The sequence below is a fragment of the Patella vulgata genome, chromosome 1 (assembly GCF_932274485.2).
Source record: "Patella vulgata chromosome 1, xgPatVulg1.2, whole genome shotgun sequence".
In the NCBI taxonomy this organism is placed as follows: Eukaryota; Metazoa; Mollusca; class Gastropoda; family Patellidae; genus Patella; species Patella vulgata.
In genome coordinates, this window is record NC_065879.2 from 2,045,785 (window position 1) to 2,060,079 (window position 14,295).

The window sequence follows — 14,295 nt, forward strand, 5'->3', positions numbered from 1 at the left end:
AATCTTATTACCATTTACGGTTACATGTACTACGGGTGTAGTAAATGAGGTTAAACTTCGGCACGAAAATTGCACGGGATCATATGTGGAGTTCCTGGTGCCGTTTGGTGAGTGATTAAACTGTCAATGCAATTGTAAAAAACTTTTATTAAAAAGAAGATAAACGATTGTTGTTTAAACGCCAATCAACAAATAATACGAGGCTACTTGATTACAAAAACACTGGTGAGCAATAATTATTGGGTAAATAATAATTATAAACAACTGATGAGTAAAACTTAATGGTTTATACAATTAATGTGTGGGTGTACGATTCTACCATTAGTTCGTTCATGAGGTATTATGCACACGTTCCACTTAGAGTGATGTCTTTGATCTGGCCGGCGTAAAAAAAGATAATTACCTAATCAACATTCTTAATCCAACTAATGCCTGTATAACTTTTATAGTCGGATTGATTAATTAATGACAGATATTAACGACACTACACATTATGTGGAAAAGCGAAGTGCTCGCAGTAAAAAACACATAGCTGGACCGGTATATTATTTACATATTAAAAGTGTTCGTCCAATAAGTTCCATATTGTACAAAATTAATTAAGAGTTCAAGACTTCAAAGTTTAAAAGTTGTAGGCAATCTAAATTGGATCTTAAATTAAAATGAATTACAAAACGAATTATTCCGTAGTCAATTGTTTTATTTAATTAAGAACTAAGAAAGATTAAGGAATCAGTCAGGCGTTAATGAGTACACACGCCGGCTGTATATAGGTAATTAAGGAATAAACATTCCGAATATGCATTCGGTCACTGTGACGTCACTGGCGTCTGAGGGGATTAAGAGTGTTTTCGATAATTGGCAAAGTCGTTTTCACGGGAGGTCCATTTTTACGACTTTGAGTGAAGATAACTGAATTAATTTCAATCAGATTGGTGTGAACTTGCCGTAAAGTTGATATAGTAACCATTGGCTACACATATCCAAAAGTTCCCAAACCCATCTTATGTGCACTTTAAAACAAAATATTTCAAAAGGTAAAGCTATAAACCGTGCAGAGGTTTTACTAGAATGTAAAAGATGTAATGATTAATAACTTCAGTTAACGCCTTTCGCACAGCTGTTCGCCATGTCAAGTCAGTGCCAGCTGTTACTCGTCTCTTGTTAATCTGATACGATTGCTAACGTATGGAAGGTGTAAATTGATATTTCTCAGTTGTGTAACATTTTAAACACACAGGTAAGTTTATAATAACCAAAAATAAGTAGTTTGTTCTTAATCGAAGAATTCCGTTTAAAATTTTCGATAGTTCAGACAGTAGATATTCTAAAGCTACTGGGCCTGATCAAATTCGTCTCTTCCTTTCGAAAAAAACAAACTGTACGGATAATCTGGAAATCAGCTAATGTTATTTCAATACTGAAAAAGGCGACCCTTCTGAATGCGGAATTACAGACCAGTTCCCCTTTTGAGCATCATTGTTAACATTTTCGAAAAATGTGTTTACAAGCATGTCTTTTATAACTTTATGAGACATAATGCAGTCATAACTAACTTACAAAGCGGTTTTATGCACGGTGGCTCAACTACCTATCAACTAATTGACCTTAAGCACTTCTTTTGTCAAGCCATAGACGAGGGTCAGTATACGAGGACGGTGTTCTGTGACATCAGCAAGGCATTTCAAATTTTTGAAAAGGGATCAGGGAACATGCAAAGCCTACCTATATCACCCCTCTCCTTATACAAGGAATATAAAACATATAATATACATATCTCCAATGTACATACTATAAAATAATGGTGAAATCATAAAAATTAAAGATACATCATGGGAGATTTGATAACAAGTTGGCAGTTCTCACTATAATAGTTAAAAACTAGATAATGTAAAGGCAATTTGCTGAAAATTTCAGTCAAATTAATCCACTATGAACCGAGAACAAAGCGATTGAATTTCTGCTTAGCCTTTATGAGACATAATGCAGTCATAACTAACTTACAAAGCGGTTTTATGCACGGTGGCTCAACTACCTATCAACTAATTGACCTTAAGCACTTCTTTTGTCAAGCCATAGACGAGGGTCAGTATACGAGGACGGTGTTCTGTGACATCAGCAAGGCATTTCAAATTTTTGAAAAGGGATCAGGGAACATGCAAAGCCTACCTATATCACCCCTCTCCTTATACAAGGAATATAAAACATATAATATACATATCTCCAATGTACATACTATAAAATAATGGTGAAATCATAAAAATTAAAGATACATCATGGGAGATTTGATAACAAGTTGGCAGTTCTCACTATAATAGTTAAAAACTAGATAATGTAAAGGCAATTTGCTGAAAATTTCAGTCAAATTAATCCACTATGAACCGAGAACAAAGCGATTGAATTTCTGCTTAGCCTTTATGAGACATAATGCAGTCATAACTAACTTACAAAGCGGTTTTATGCACGGTGGCTCAACTACCTATCAACTAATTGACCTTAAGCACTTCTTTTGTCAAGCCATAGACGAGGGTCAGTATACGAGGACGGTGTTCTGTGACATCAGCAAGGCATTTCAAATTTTTGAAAAGGGATCAGGGAACATGCAAAGCCTACCTATATCACCCCTCTCCTTATACAAGGAATATAAAACATATAATATACATATCTCCAATGTACATACTATAAAATAATGGTGAAATCATAAAAATTAAAGATACATCATGGGAGATTTGATAACAAGTTGGCAGTTCTCACTATAATAGTTAAAAACTAGATAATGTAAAGGCAATTTGCTGAAAATTTCAGTCAAATTAATCCACTATGAACCGAGAACAAAGCGATTGAATTTCTGCTTAGCCTTGAACATCATTACTAAAGTCAGTACGATAAACAGCATAGTCTCGATTATCCATTTAATCGTTAAATCGTGAAGGAAAGTTATGCAGTAAATCGGCTCACAATCCACTAAAGATCCCAGGCTAGCTATGCCATCTAGAGTTGACTATGGTCTGGATAGGTTAATTAATGTCTAATTAATAATTTAGCTAACATTTCAGGCCTAAAGAAAGGCCTGCAATAGACAGATTTAGCTCTTGCATAATGTATGTTTAAATAAGTTATATACATACTATTTATAACAAATGAAAAAAGAGGAAGTGCTGTTTTATAACATGAATTAAAATTGTTCTATAAATAGAATCAGATATTGAAGCGTCTGGTAACATCGAAGTATTCATGAACTATTTTAAAGATGTTATTAGATGTAGCCTGATTATCTATGCTAAATGGAAGTGGTTTAATTGATTGCTGGTGTGATACAATGGGCACCAGCGGAGAAAATGTTCAGAATCTTCAAAGAGATGACCGCAGCTGCATGATGGAGCTCGGAGATATTTATGCCCGTTTCGATCGCTATAGCCGCAATCTACTATGTATGATCTGGTTCTTTCTTTTGCCCTGTAAAAATGAATTTGGAATAATAAGATCGTTTAGTTTTAGATTTTGTTTGAAAGTAGTGAGAGACGGAGAAATTCTTATATTGATATCAAGTTTGTTCCATTCTTTTATTGATGAGGGTCCGAAAGAGTTCGAAAAATTTATTGTTTTACATTGGTATTCTGAAAGATTGTCATTGTTTCGAAGATGATAATTATTGGGTCGGTATAATATTAAGTGGCCACCTGTTTTAGTTACAAAAATCATTAATTTTATCGTCAAGTTTTTCAAAATATTCGCGTTTGCATTTTCTTATAAAATCAATATAGTTGTTTCTAATAGTTCTGAAATTCTGTTTACTGCTTTTTTGTGGAAATTATTTTTCTTTTTACTCATTTTTCTTATACTATTATTTATCCATGGTTGGTCCCTCGGTCTAATAGTTACTAATTTGTTTGGAATGTATCTTTTGGCAGATTTTTTTTTTATAGCATCTTGTTTTCGGGTTTTGGAAACTTAATCAACACTACGCAGGGCATTGGTCGCTACAGAAGTTATCAAGACATCCTGTTTCAGTCGTGAAACCTGAACAATTGGTTATAATCAAATCAATATAGCTTCGTCTACACTAGGCTTGAAAAAGCCGGCTTTTTAAAAACCCGGTTTTTTCAAAACCCGGCTTTTTCAAGTGTAGCGTCTACACTGACTGAACGGAAAAAGACGATGAACACCGACCTTCGTTATTTGTGGAACTTCCGGTTTATTTATTACGCCATCGGCTTCAGTCAATTTTGCAGAGATAATGACATCCGGGTACTTGATAAATCCCGGATTTACCGTCTACACACATAAAATTGCCGGTTTTTTGAAAAAGCCGGCTTTTTGATTTTGAAAAATCCCTCAATAATTGCCGGATTTTAAAAAGCCGGCTTTTACGATTGAGAAATTGAAAAAGCCGGCTTTTAGGAAAAAAACGGGATTTAAAAGGCTAGTGTAGACGGTGAATGCTGCTAGTGTAGACGTAGCTTAAGAGATTTATTTCCTTTGTTGTCGTATATTGTAGGCTTGTTTATAAGTCGATTTACAGGCGATACGTTTCAAGTCAGTAGCTTGAAGCGTATATATGGTATTAGTGTCAGTGGCCTGTGGCACGAAGTAACAGTATATTGTCGCATACATAATATATTATGTCAACGCTTGGGCGATATAATATATTATGTCAACGCTTGGAACTAGGATGGAGGTGACTAGGCATGAACTTGCAACGATAGATTTAATTGGCGCTTTGATAACCAATGAATGCTTTGGAGACATATTTTGGCGGTATTTTCCATCATGGAATCGGTAAGTTTCGATTGTTTTTTTCTTTTCTGTTTTTTCTCTCTTTTCTGTGTCTGTGAGACATATAGATTTATTTTGCAATAAACGTACACATGAATACAAATACTAGGCTAAACATGCATATAGGTGAAAATAGCGAAGGAAACCCAAAGACAAAGTGTTTAAAATTTGCAAGTTGGTCCTCGGCCTCGGCTCGAAACAAAAAAACAAGATGGCACCGATAACAATTGTAAAAGATTATTGTTAATATTAGAAAATAGTAGGCCTATAATCAAACGTCACGTGTGAAATTAAAATTATATAAACCATTTCTGGGATACGTGTGTAAACTTTCTTTCAGCTTTCAGATAGGAACAGCTCGAGCCTTGACTCTATTATTACGTATAAAAATAGTCTAAACATGACCTAATTTCAAATGATTTACATGTAAGGCCTATATCAATTATAATAATAATAATCTCGTCATTTTACAAGCGTACGGTAGCAAATTAGGCCTGCCTTTTCTTTCAATTTGGCCTGCCTTTTTTTTTCAATTTGGCCCTTGCGGATTGGCACAGCCACAGATTCGCCGACCCCTATGGGATAGGCAGTGCCGTCGGAAGCGGAGGGGGGCTGCAATAAGTAGCAAAAATTTGTAAAAACATTGGAAAATACCTACTTTTTCGAAAGCATTTTCAGTACAGCCCCCCCCCCCTCAATAGCCCCCCCAATCTAAATTTCGTTCCGACGGCACTGCCTATAGTCCTATATATATATATAATATATATAGTAGTATAGCTATGAGGGAGGAGGTTGAGCATAAACCTAATAACTTTGTTTTGGGCCACTTGTACCTTGACTTTGCTATAATTTAATAACACAAGGTTGTTTTTTGTTTTCCATAAAATAGTTGTTGAGGCCCGGCCTTACACATGGTTTATCATGTGCCATGCTTAGGCCTACAGCTTGCAAAAAGCAATTGGCTCATGTAAGCGCGGTCAATGTTTTTTTAGTCTATACAGTCGTGCCAACAGCTGATTAAAATATTGATATGTGAGCAATATGCAAGTATATATTACACACGATAGAAAGTAAACTTGTTCAAAATTGACCATAGGCGGAATATCTGTATTATCTAGCAAGAGTAGATGAAACTCGCATGATTTTATAGATTTTCAACCCAGGGAAATGAATGAACACCTTAGCAGTAATAGTCAGGTTGTCCTATATAAAAAGTTTTACAGTTAACTATATGGCTAGGCACAACCATAATCTTCTGAGTTGACTGGGCCCCTGTGTGGTCGAGTTGCTAGGACCATTTGCCGCTCATAGTGGCTCGGTAAGACCAACTGAATGATGACGCTTGCTGCTCATGGTTAGGGTTCCAAGTTCATATCCCTGCGATATTGCAAGGTCAACCTTGTGGATTTTTTCAACTGTGTCCCTGCTTGTCAGGTGAGAGCTGACGCAGAAAGGCCTCGTAGTCAGAAGGGACTGAAACAATCAGAATCCTGTGTTCATTTGGCAGATTGGCAGTTACAAATTTATGAAAACCGAAGGTATATTTATAATAATCATGCGTCCTTTGAAATGCGAAGACACGATTACCATCAATATGCGCATGTGTTCCAAGAAAATATGACTCCTGCATCACATTCTAAATTCGGCGCATGATAAGTTTGACGGTCTAGAACCAGTCGAGCTAAAATCGAACAAATGTTGAGTAGCATGTCTCAAGCGGTTGAACTTTTTAGGAGTCAAATGGATTTGGTCTACTATTTGAAAAATATTTAGCGCGCCACGAGATAAACTCAGTGCATAGACCTGGCCTAAGTCTTGAAAGTTAGTTTAAAATTGAAAAATATCCCTTTATCTTGTCAAAAAACCCAGATGTGCATATTCAGCAACCCATCTTAAGCTGACCATGGATAAATCTGATATGCAATAACTGTTTCTTCACAGTATTACGAAACTCGACGAGGTTGTACCATAGGTTTTGAATATTTCATCATTATTAATAATGTGCCTATTGTCCAGAAAAGATATATTTGTATTCCAAATTATATTCTTGTTCATTGAAGTTGATATTATAATTTTTTGAATTTTAAGTTAAGAAATTATTAAGCTTATATTTCCATTAATTTGTGGCTAAGAATTGTGAAACAACATTCATTACCAACTGTTAAAATCCATGTTATTGTTAGTTGGTTCATTAATAAACACTTTTACTTTTTACAGTCTAAATCTAAGAGAACTGAGTTTGATGCCAATCAAGTTAAAATATTAAATTCTGCATGGAATAGCGGAATCGGACACGCAAAAATAAATAAAACAATAAATGTTACTGCCGAAGAATCGGGCTTGTCGCCAACTCAAGTAAAGGTGAGACTCAATTTGGTTTTGATACATTATTGCCCATGATGCATTATGTGTGGTTTAATGGTCGAGCGCGAGACATTAAGTAATATATTGATACTGCACGAGGCGAAAGCCGAGTGTTGTTTCAATATATTACGCAATGTCTTAAGCGCGAGAGCATTAAACTTCTTATAATTCAGACACTATCTCGCACGTGCATTTCAATGAAATACGGCACACAAGTTCACTATATTAGATAATGTACTATTGGCAAGATGCCCGTACATTATTGGAAATAATGGTACGCCAACATCAAAGGATTACGTCACATCTGTATTTTAAAATCATTTATTTAAAATTTAAGTACCGGTACAAAAAGTGCATCTGTAATTTATTTGTTGCATCAAGTTAGCAGTTGTCTTTGGTCAATTTAAATTGAATGTTGATGTCAGGTAGCTTAAATGAACACCTATATTTTTGGTTGGCCAGAAAATTTATGTGCATGAGTTAGAGAAAATTATAGGCCAACTTCACGTTTTCTGAGAGATTCAAAGAATTTTATTTATCTGTCTTAAAATAGGTTAAGGTTCAGTGTCATAAAATAATTACATAATTAATATAGAAGTGAATAGCACATTTCAAATGTCTTTTCACAGTGTTGATTATTGTAAAAATTTAACATAAAAAATTGTTAGTCTATATTATAGGAATAGATAACTGAACATTCCTTACTGTTGCAAGCTAGGGAATTAGTATAAAATGACATGGTTTCAGGTTTTCTCCCAACAGAAAAGGTGCATGCATTGAATTGATCGAGTTTGAAACACTTCATTGGACAGATGGCATTTACAGCCTCCGATAGCACTTTTCAGATATTTTTATACAGACGAGACGCCTAAATTTCTTGTGTGGGCAACCTGATTCTGTCTGAGTGCTAGTCCTCTGGATGACATATCTCCTAAGTCCAGTCAGTGGTTTTGCAGGGTGTATTGCCGCCTGGGGCCAAATATATATGTGCGCCCCTATTGGTGTAGTATAAATATAGTTGAGAGCAAATCGAGCCATCTACGTCTTTGGTGTTTGTGTTGTGTGAGGCATTATAAGCCTTTCTTGAACTTAAATATCACCAAGGGCGACCAGTGGACACTCAAGTGTGTAACTACCCTCTGCACTTAGGCAGTCCCCCTATCAGTAAATTTAAATCTGGCTTAAAAACTCATCTATTTAGACAATTTTATGACTGATATGTGTTAATACCAAACTGTGAACTGTGAAGCGCTTAAAAATGAAGTAGTCATAATGGAGCGCTATACAAGAATCATAATAATAACTAGAACTGCGAAGCAGTAATGACGGGTTTCACCGGTGCCACGTTACCCTTGAACTTATGTCACTTCCGGTACCAAAATTACATTACTTCCGGTGATAATGAAAATGTTAAATTGGTTTATGAAATCAGAAATAGCATCATCACATGGTGAAAATTTTATGTAAATCCTATAATAGTTGCCACCTTTATAGACCAAAAACCTTGAAAAATGACTTGTAGAAAATCGCCTATTTCTCTGCAACCGTACAAGTTAGAAACCATTTTGAGGTATCTGTATGATCGAATGAGTTCATTCTATTTGTTGATTGGAATCAAATATCATAATTTTAAAAACATTACAAATCTGATTCATTTGAATAAAATATCTGTTTTGAAGGCTAAAAATACAGTTTTTGCCAAAATGACGTTACTTCCGGTGATAATGAAAATCTTAAATTACTTGTATGAAATCGTAAATGGCATTAGGTATCACACAATGAAAATTTCATGAAAATCGAATAATAATTGACACTTTTATTGACAAAAAACCTTAAAAAGTGACCTGTTGAAAATTGCCTATTTCTCCGCAACTGAACAAGTTAGAAACCATTTTGTGATATCTATATGATCGTAAGGGTTCATTGTATTAGTTGATTTGAATCAAATATCAAAATTTTAAACAAATAACAAATATGACTCATTTGAATAAATTACTGGTTTCGAAGGCTATAAATACAATTTTTGCCCAAATTACGTCATTTCCGGTGATATTGAAAATGTTAAATTGGTTTGACCTAGTTAAAATTGACATTACACATCAAATGGTGTCACTTTTATGAAAATCGAATAATAATTGACTCTTTTACAGGCAAACTAGCGTAAAAAGTGACTCATGCATAATTGCCCATTTCTCGGCAACTGCGCATATTACAAATTAATTTTCAAATACATTCTCTTCGTATAGATTATTGCTACGAGTTTATGAAAGTTATGAAGTAATATTTTAAAATATGAAAACGCTGGATGGGTTGTAAATAGCTTAATTTTACACCTTTTTTCACCTTTTAATCGAAATAGCCCGAAAACGGAATCGAAATTAAAAAAACTGGTCCCAACATTTTGTGCGCCTTTAAAGGGCGCACAATTTCAGTTATACCAGATTTGAAAAAAATAATATTTGCTTTCGAAAAATGGTACCTAACTGTCAAAATTGTAGTTTTTTGTCAATTTACGCCACTTCCGGTGCCGACAGATAACACTATTGGTAACCAAAAAAATGACAATTGAGACAACGGAGCATATGAACTTTGTTTTATACAAATCGAACAATAAATAATTAATCTAGGACTGAAAAACTGAATTAGCCAATGGGGGCCAAGGAAAATTACCGAGACAAAAAATTTTCACATTTTTGCCCAAGTCAGAGGACTCGTTATATTTGTGTAAAACACGACTAAAAAATATTCATAAATAAAAAAGTTTTTTGTAAAAATTTAAATTTTCTAAATTTAGCGCCTAATATCTGCGAAGATTTGCCGAAAATCAAAAATCAAAAGTAGCGTAGCTATGTGCCCCGTCTCCGGCTATGCCAAAATGCATCGAAAGTTAAAATCCAATGATTATTGTTAAAATTACTGCAATATTTCTAAAAACGATAGCTTCGGTGATTTCGGACATTTCGCATTGTCGCAGAACGTTCAAAATAGCTTTATCCTCTAAGTCACACCCACTTTTCCGCTAAAACCGAAGAAATCGTAACGATCCGACAATCAGTTGCTGAGATCTACTCAAAACAAAAGAAGAATAATAATAATAAGAACTAGAACTGCGAAGCAGTAATGACGGGTTTCACCGGTGCCACGTTACCCTTGAACTTATGTCACTTCCGGTACCAATGAAACCGTTAAACAGGTTTCCACATAAGCATTGCACACATGAAATAAAATGGACGCAGAAACAACCAAATCCAGCAATCAATTCATTTGCTACATGTCAGTGATCCTGTCAAAATTACATTACTTCCGGTGATAATGAAAATGTTAAATTGGTTTATGAAATCAGAAATAGCATCATCACATGGTGAAAATTTTATGTAAATCCTATAATAATTGCCACCTTTATAGACCAAAAACCTTGAAAAATGACTTGTAGAAAATCGCCTATTTCTCTGCAACCGTACAAGTTAGAAACCATTTTGAGGTATCTGTATGATCGAATTAGTTCATTCTATTTGTTGATTGGAATCAAATATCATAATTTTAAAAACATTATAAATCTGTTTCATTTGAATAAAATATCTGTTTTGAAGGCTTAAAATACAGTTTTTGCCAAAATGACGTTACTTCCGGTGATAATGAAAATCTTAAATTACTTGTATGATATCGTAAATGGCATTATGTATCACACAGTGAAAATTTCATGAAAATCGAATAATAATTGACACTTTTATTGACAAAAAAACCTTAAAAAGTGACCTGTTGAAAATTGCCTATTTCTCCGCAACTGAACAAGTTAGAAACCATTTTGTGATATCTATATGATCGTAAGGGTTCATTGTATTAGTTCATTTGAATCAAATATCAAAATTTTAAACAAAAAACAAATATGACTCATTTGAATAAATTACTGGTTTCGAAGGCTATAAATACAATTTTTGCCCAAATTACGTCATTTCCGGTGATATTGAAAATGTTAAATTGGTTTGATCTAGTTAAAATTGACATTACACATCAAATGGTGTCACTTTTATGAAAATCGAATAATAATTGACTCTTTTACAGGCAAACTAGCGTAAAAAGTGACTCATGCAAAATTGCCCATTTCTCGGCAACTGCGCATATTACAAATTAATTTTCACATACATTCTCTCCGTATAGATTATTGCTACGAGTTTATGAAAGTTACGAAGTAATATTTTAAAATATGAAAACGCTGGATGGGTTGTAAATAGCTTAATTTCACACCTTTTTTCACCTTTTAATCGAAATAGCCCGAAAACGGAATCGAAATTAAAAAAAATGGTCCCAACATTTTGTGCGCCTTTAAAGGGCGCACAATTTCAGTTATACCAGATTTGAAAAAAATAATATTTGCTTTCGAAAAATGGTACCTAACTGTCAAAATTGTAGTTTTTTGTCAATTTACGCCACTTCCGGTGCCGACAGATAACACTATTGGTAACAAAAAAAATGACAATTGAGACAACGGGGCATATGAACTTTGTTTTATACAAATCGAACAATAAATAATTAATCTAGGACTGAAAAACTGAATTAGCCAATGGGGACCAAGGAAAATTACCGAGACAAAAAATTTTCACATTTTTGCCCAAGTCAGAGGACTCGTTATATTTGTGTAAAACACGACTAAAAAATATTCATAAATAAAAAAGTTTTTTGTAAAAATTTAAATTTTCTAAATTTAGCGCCTAATATCTGCGAAGATTTGCCGAAAATCAAAAATCAAAAGTAGCGTAGCTATGTGCCCCGTCTCCGGCTATGCCAAAATGCATCGAAAGTTAAAATCCAATGATTATTGTTAAAATTACTGCAATATTTCTAAAAACGATAGCTTCGGTGATTTCGGACATTTCGCATTGTCGCAGAACGTTCAAAATAGCTTTATCCTCTAAGTCACACCCACTTTTCCGATAAAACCGAAGAAATCGTAACGATCCGACAATCAGTTGCTGAGATCTACTCAAAACAAAAGAAGAACTAGAACTGCGAAGCAGTAATGACGGGTTTCACCGGTGCCACGTTACCCTTGAACTTATGTCACTTCCGGTACCAATGAAACCGTTAAACAGGTTTCCACATAAGCATTGCACACATGAAATAAAATGGACGCAGAAACAACCAAATCCAGCAATCAATTCATTTGCTACATGTCAGTGATCCTGTCAAAATTACATTACTTCCGGTGATAATGAAAATGTTAAATTGGTTTATGAAATCAGAAATAGCATCATCACATGGTGAAAATTTTATGTAAATCCTATAATAATTGCCACCTTTATAGACCAAAAACCTTGAAAAATGACTTGTAGAAAATCGCCTATTTCTCTGCAACCGTACAAGTTAGAAACCATTTTGAGGTATCTGTATGATCGAATGAGTTCATTCTATTTGTTGATTGGAATCAAATATCATAATTTTAAAAACATTACAAATCTGATTCATTTGAATAAAATATCTGTTTTGAAGGCTAAAAATACAGTTTTTGCCAAAATGACGTTACTTCCGGTGATAATGAAAATCTTAAATTACTTGTATGAAATCGTAAATGGCATTATGTATCACACAGTGAAAATTTCATGAAAATCGAATAATAATTGACACTTTTATTGACAAAAAACCTTAAAAAGTGACCTGTTGAAAATTGCCTATTTCTCCGCAACTGAACAAGTTAGAAACCATTTTGTGATATCTATATGATCGTAAGGGTTCATTGTATTAGTTGATTTGAATCAAATATCAAAATTTTAAACAAATAACAAATATGACTCATTTGAATAAATTACTGGTTTCGAAGGCTATAAATACAATTTTTGCCCAAATTACGTCATTTCCGGTGATATTGAAAATGTTAAATTGGTTTGACCTAGTTAAAATTGACATTACACATCAAATGGTGTCACTTTTATGAAAATCGAATAATAATTGACTCGTTTACAGGCAAACTAGCGTAAAAAGTGACTCATGCATAATTGCCCATTTCTCGGCAACTGCGCATATTACAAATTAATTTTCAAATACATTCTCTCCGTATGGATTATTGCTACGAGTTTATGAAAGTTACGAAGTAATATTTTAAAATATGAAAACGCTGGATGGGTTGTAAATAGCTTAATTTTACACCTTTTTTCACCTTTTAATCGAAATAGCCCGAAAACGGAATCGAAATTAAAAAAACTGATCCCAACATTTTGTGCGCCTTTAAAGGGCGCACAATTTCAGTTATACCAGATTTGAAAAAAATAATATTTGCTTTCGAAAAATGGTACCTAGCTGTCAAAATTGTAGTTTTTTGTCAATTTACGCCACTTCCGGTGCCGACAGATAACATTGTTGGTAACAAAAAAAATGACAATTGAGATAACGGAGCATATGAACTTTGTTTTATACAAATCGAATAATAAATAATTAATCTAGGACTGAAAAACTGAATTAGCCAATGGGGGCCATGGAAAATTACCGAGACAAAAAATTTTCACATTTTTGCCCAAGTCAGAGGACTCGTTATATTTGTGTAAAACACGACTAAAAAATATTCATAAATAAAAAAGCTTTTTGTAAAAATTTAAATTTTCTAAATTTAGCGCCTAATATCTGCGAAGATTTGCCGAAAATCAAAAATCAAAAGTAGCGTAGCTATGTGCCCCGTCTCCGCCTATGCCAAAATGCATCGAAAGTTAAAATCCAATGATTATTGTTAAAATTACTGCAATATTTCTAAAAACGATAGCTTCGGTGATTTCGGACATTTCGCATTGTCGCAGAACGTTCAAAATAGCTTTATCCTCTAAGTCACACCCACTTTTCCGATAAAACCGAAGAAATCGTAACGATCCGACAATCAGTTGCTGAGATCTACTCAAAACAAAAGAAGAATAATAATAATAAGAACTAGAACTGCGAAGCAGTAATGACGGGTTTCACCGGTGCCACGTTACCCTTGAACTTATGTCACTTCCGGTACCAATGAAACCGTTAAACAGGTTTCCACATAAGCATTGCACACATGAAATAAAATGGACGCAGAAACAACCAAATCCAGCAATCAATTCATTTGCTACATGTCAGTGATGCTGTCAAAATTACATTACTTCCGGTGATAATGAAAATGTTAAATTGGTTTATGAAATCAGAAAT

At 34.1% G+C, this 14,295-nt stretch overlaps 1 protein-coding gene across 1 annotated transcript in view; it reads left to right on the top strand.

The window, feature by feature from the left end:
* Positions 1 to 1,117: 1,117 nt before the first annotated feature.
* The window catches only part of LOC126826665 (alpha-(1,3)-fucosyltransferase C), a 65,270-nt gene continuing 52,092 nt past the window's right edge, over positions 1,118 to 14,295 (top strand). Inside the window, exon 1 of the mRNA XM_050555660.2 lies at positions 1,118 to 1,240. The gene's annotated coding sequence lies outside the window, so the exon portion shown is untranslated. The remainder of the gene's footprint in view (positions 1,241 to 14,295) is intronic.